Raw genomic sequence first — 5272 nt, 5'->3', positions numbered from 1 at the left:
AATCAGTGATATGTTTGTATCATATTCTATTTCACTAAAGCCTATCAAGCTTTTATTTGACACAAAATGAAATCAATCCAAGTTACTTTGCTTATATGACATTGATGTAAAATGCAGAATACAAACGTTCCACTGATTTGTAAGAGTTATGTCCCTTACCCTAGGTCTACCTCCTTAAATTGTATTCAAACGAAGTGAGTACCAAATCATGCTTTCAATTTATGTTTATTATTGCAAAATTAGATTTTAAATAAATAACAATCAACAAATCATAATCATAATCAAAATAAAAAATAAATATCTAACCACAACAGACAAAATATAGTTACACCGAAAAATAACATATAGTCATTCGTGGAATGTTTCTAGTCTGAACACAAAACGTCTTAAAATGGAAAAGAAGCCATCAGTCTGTCATGCGATGTTTTACGTGCAAGCACTCTCCATTACGAAAACTGTCGTTGAGGTATTCCCATCATGCAAATAATGAAAGTAATGCGATTTAAGTATAGACGGTAAACATCCAAAGTATTCCGAGGGTGGTGGTTGAGACGGTGGACCGTTTTCTTGCGTTGATAATGAAATGAGACGAACCTGAAATGATAAAAGATGCAAATATTTACAAATATGTACAATTCATAAGTCCAGTAAGTACGACAATTAGAAATGAAAGTTTTCTTTTCAAATCTGCTTTTTGTTGTATAATTAGCAGTACAGAAAGTTAGTTTTTGTATATACATGTACTGCACAGTATTAATATTTATGAACTAATGAAGAACAGAATTGTCTAGAAATATAGATTAAAGACTGATAATAAAATCTATATAAAACACAGTTTGATACTTACAATTTATTTAAATGATTTGGAAGATCAAATATATTCCTAAGCATACAAGCTTCCCTGAGTAAAGACTTCACAACATCTAAGAGTTTGGACGGAGCATCATAATCATCCTTTGTAAACAAAATGTCCTTTCAATCTGAAGAAAAAGTTTTGGTTTTCAGCATGTTAATGTCCAGGCCCTGAATATGTTGCAACTTCTGGAAGCGTTGTTAGTGGAAGCACCAGTGACTTGTATTGGCAGACGGTGGCTAGATTCTCAGGTGTGATGCCCTCTTCAGTGAAGGCCATCAATTCCTCTTCACTTTCTTTCTCCAAAACGAATCTTGGCAAAACTATCGACATCTTGAATAGTTTCAATTATATGTATTCCAAGGATGAAGCAAATAAATCTGCAATGCAAAGCAGTTAAGTCCACAAGTAAGTTCGATGTAAAAGATCCTGTCAAAGCAGCTAAATGATTTGTAGTATTCTCCGTACGTTCTGCTATATATACTATTCGTTCTCACGTGGAAATGTTTCTTTATGCTAATTAACCTTCCTTATATGGTAAAAGGCAGGAATAAACAACTACTCCAGGAATCGATCTTAATGATTGGTCTGCTACATGTGAAAGTAGGAGTATATACCTATCAGCTAATCACCTAGGTAAAATATACACCAATCGATTTCATGACACTACTTAAATCATTTGAACAGTTAATTATCACAACGCGAGATGCATAATAAATATTCTTTTGTTTAACCTACAAGAACGTAGTAAGTACGATTGTTAATTGAAACCATCACCATTGATGTGTATAGATGATACTTCATGGGTAACAATGATCAGTTTGAAATTTTATTTATATTCGGATTTATTCAATGTACGGTAAATATGTACATGTATCATATGCGACCAAACACATTTTCATAAAAGACTGGTTATTGATTAAACAATCTTATTTCTTGACTTGACATTTTAAAATGCATTCTTGTGCCATCTGCAGGTTTTGGCTAAGTAGGGGGAGCGGTGGTTGCGGGGTCACTTGGGATAACACTTGTTCCCAGATGTAAAAAAAGTCTGTTTAGAAGGAACAATTTTGGGCACTTTAGGTGTTTTCAGAAATATATATAAGTTGTATTAATTTGATATCACATCTGCAAAAGGGAGTGCCATGCACCCACCCCCCACTTTTGACGGCCGTGCATTGATGCACGTAAATGTACTACATGTATATCACTACAAATAGCACGATGATAGATAGCTCGTTCTGAACGCATTCTCTCTTTTTTTCTGTCAAAATATTTATTCTGTCACGATTGATTGAAATAATTAAGATGCTTCTTAAATCATCCCTGTCATCTTTGAATCATCATTGGCTTTACAAGATTCTGTAAAAGCGTAGGGGGATTGCATCAAAAACTCGTTATGAAAATGACACAAATACCTCGAAGTTGTAGCTTCAGAGTGTTGCAATTAATCACGACTGAGATTCTAGCTATGCATATAGAACTCGTAGTATTGTAGTTACTGTATCATAATGAATTGTAATATCAAAGTTGTCATCAACAATGGTGGCTCATAAATGTAGTTGCTTCGTATTTTTTAAGTTGCAAATTTTTGGAAGAATCAAACAAAATATGTGTAAATCTGAACATCTTTTTTCACCAAAAAATATTTTTACAACATTTTGTCTCCAATTAGTCTACTTCTATTGGATTTCTACAATACTGAAGAAACCAGGAGGAAAATTTTCAATATTAAAATAATAGCAACTTATGCTTTTTGAAGGCTTATCCTTAATTTTCATTTTCAGTTCATGATCATTTCAACAAAGTGTAATTTTTTCTTTTTACGATTTTTATTATGTAAATTTGGGATTACTCTTTCTCAAAATTTTGATGATACGAATAGTTTCAAATTGGTGTCTTTCTCTATCCATGTTTCATACACTGCCTGATTTTCAAGATGTTTGTACTTAATAGTGGATGCATATCCCTTTTCACTTTTTCATTAACAAATCAGGTAATGTGGTAGCAATTAAAGACCTTATACATGTACACGTTTTATTAGAAGACAAAACACAGCGAAAACAAACAAATAAAGTTAAAGATGTAAAAAAACCCAAACAAACAAACAAACACAAATACATTAAAAAGTAAAAAAAACCAAACAAACAAACAAACAAACAGACAAACAGACAGACAGACAAACAGGCAGACAGGAAGACAAACGTTACAAGAAGATTTACAAATTATACTGAGCATGGAAGAGACAAATTCTAAACCCAATATGGAACGAGATATAACCTTAATTAAGGACACGCATACTTTTCGGTATAGTCAGCAACGTTCTTGTAATTGGATATTTAGTAAGTCTATACGACTATATAATATGTATCATATGTTCGAAATTAATTAAATCAGTTGTTAAACTAAGCAATCACTCATGTCGTAAACGTATGTATTTACAGAGTTCGAGAGCTAGATTTTGGAAAGAAGTGGGTCAAGAAGAGTTGCAGGCTATAATTTGCTAATTTTTGCTCGAACTTTGCAAGAATTTTTTTTTCAAATAGATAGGGATGAGGGTTTCTAACCCCTGACTTACCCCATTGATTTGCCACCGAATCATATATGTTGTCTCATACAGGTGGCGGATACAATTTATTCTTTTTCAAAAGCAAAATTGTCATTTGATGTTTGGATTTAATTTAAGGAGGTAGACCTAGGGTAAGGGACACAGCTCTTACAAATCATTGGAACGTTTGTATTCAGCATTTAAAATCAATCTCATGTAAGCATCAAAGTAACTTGGACCGATTTTATTCTGTTTCAAATGAAAGCTTGAAAGTCTTTTTAGTGATATTGAATGTGATACAAACGCTGATTTCATGAGTTATGTCCCTTACCCTGTCTACCTCCTTAAGTGAAATACGTACAGGGAACATTTTAATCAAATACATGTAACATTTATCTGATTTATCATTATATGGTCTAAGGTTACACACCACTAAATGTTTTATTAAAGGAATGAGCTTTTATAACGTACGCAAAAATAGTCTTATAACAGTGCAGTACACTTGTGTTACGAATGAGCTTAAAAAACGTACACAAATTAATCGTACAACAGTGTACAAATGAGTTTTTATATTAACATACGCAAAAAAAAAATAGTCATACATGTACATGTACAATAGAGTAATGATGGACTTGTATGTTTTAATGTCATTGTGACAAATATACACATCAAACCTGGAGCCGATTTTACACTAAAAGGAAGTAAATTTAGTACATACATGATATTTTCAGAACATTTAAGCGATATGAAGAATGTATACATGTATAGTCTCTTCATGGCAGTGGATATATTATATTTTTAATTTGCATATGATCGATTAATTACTTTGTCACAAAACCGAACATTTTCGACCGAATTATCGATTCATAAAATATAAAGAACAAATTTTCTACCCAATTCCGGAACAATTTTCACCTATTATTAAATTGAATCTAATGTACCGGATTTCACCATTTTCCTTCCGCTTTCCTGTTAAATTTAAACCAAGTAATAGCAACCCATGAATAAGAAAACTTCCATGATGATGCGAATCAGGTAACTTATAAAAATAGGATATGTGGTATGATTGTCATTGAGAAAGTCATCCACCAAATACCAAGCAACTAACAATTATACTTCTACGGGTCACCACTCGGTCGTCAATGATGAACAAAATCCATACCAGAAAGCAAGCTGTAAAAGGCCCCAAAAGTTAGTTGAATTACGAGTACAAGTCATGTTTTAAGTCCCATTTTAGTATGGAAACTAACATTTCTGGGATGTTGCTTTCGGATAATGGATGAGAATCTTTTTGGTCATCTTTAGGTCATACCTAGGCACACATTATGGAAACAGAAATGCATCAACAGATTGCAGAGCAAAAAAACCAAAAAAACAAAACAAAACAAAACAAAAACAAAAACAAACAAAAACAAAAAACGAAAACAAAACAATCTATGCCATAAAATGCATCCTCCCATTTCCCGGAAAAAATGGTTGAAACGAGAGAAATTCACTGGAGCGTGACGACATGCGCCCCGTCTTTAGTCAGTCAGTGAGTCCTCTCGTTCTTCAATTCCGCATCTAGCTCCTTGATTCTTCTTAAACAGTCAGAAATAGAACATAATGCCCTTTTATGTATTACACGTGTTACGTATGTATGATAAATCTCACACGAATGTCAAGATTGACATAGTAATTTAGTATGTACTAAATTTATATAAATTGTCACACACACACACACACATACACACGCGCATGTTAAACATTATCAGAAGAATTCAGATATCAACCACAATAACGTGCCATGGTATTTGATATTATGGTGGAAATACAGTTTCTAGTATAAAATCGAAGCACGAAGGTAACAAATTCTACTGGCATTAATCAAG

General features: G+C 32.9%; 1 long non-coding RNA gene across 1 annotated transcript; it reads right to left on the bottom strand.

Annotated features, from left to right (window-relative positions):
* Nucleotides 1-206: 206 nt before the first annotated feature.
* Nucleotides 207-1273, bottom strand: LOC148617196 (uncharacterized). The gene is made up of 2 exons (XR_015921922.1): nucleotides 848-1273; nucleotides 207-594 (listed from the first exon to the last, which is right to left on the bottom strand). It is a non-coding gene; the product is annotated as an uncharacterized LOC148617196 (long non-coding RNA).
* Nucleotides 1274-5272: the final 3999 nt, after the last annotated feature.

This window comes from Perna viridis, chromosome 5 (assembly GCF_037379345.1).
Source record: "Perna viridis isolate PV_CMFRI_1.1 ecotype Kerala chromosome 5, ASM3737934v1, whole genome shotgun sequence".
NCBI lineage: Eukaryota > Metazoa > Mollusca > Bivalvia > Mytilida > Mytilidae > Perna > Perna viridis.
The sequence above is the reverse complement of the archived record's forward strand: the minus strand, read 5'-3'. Positions and strand labels throughout refer to the sequence as shown.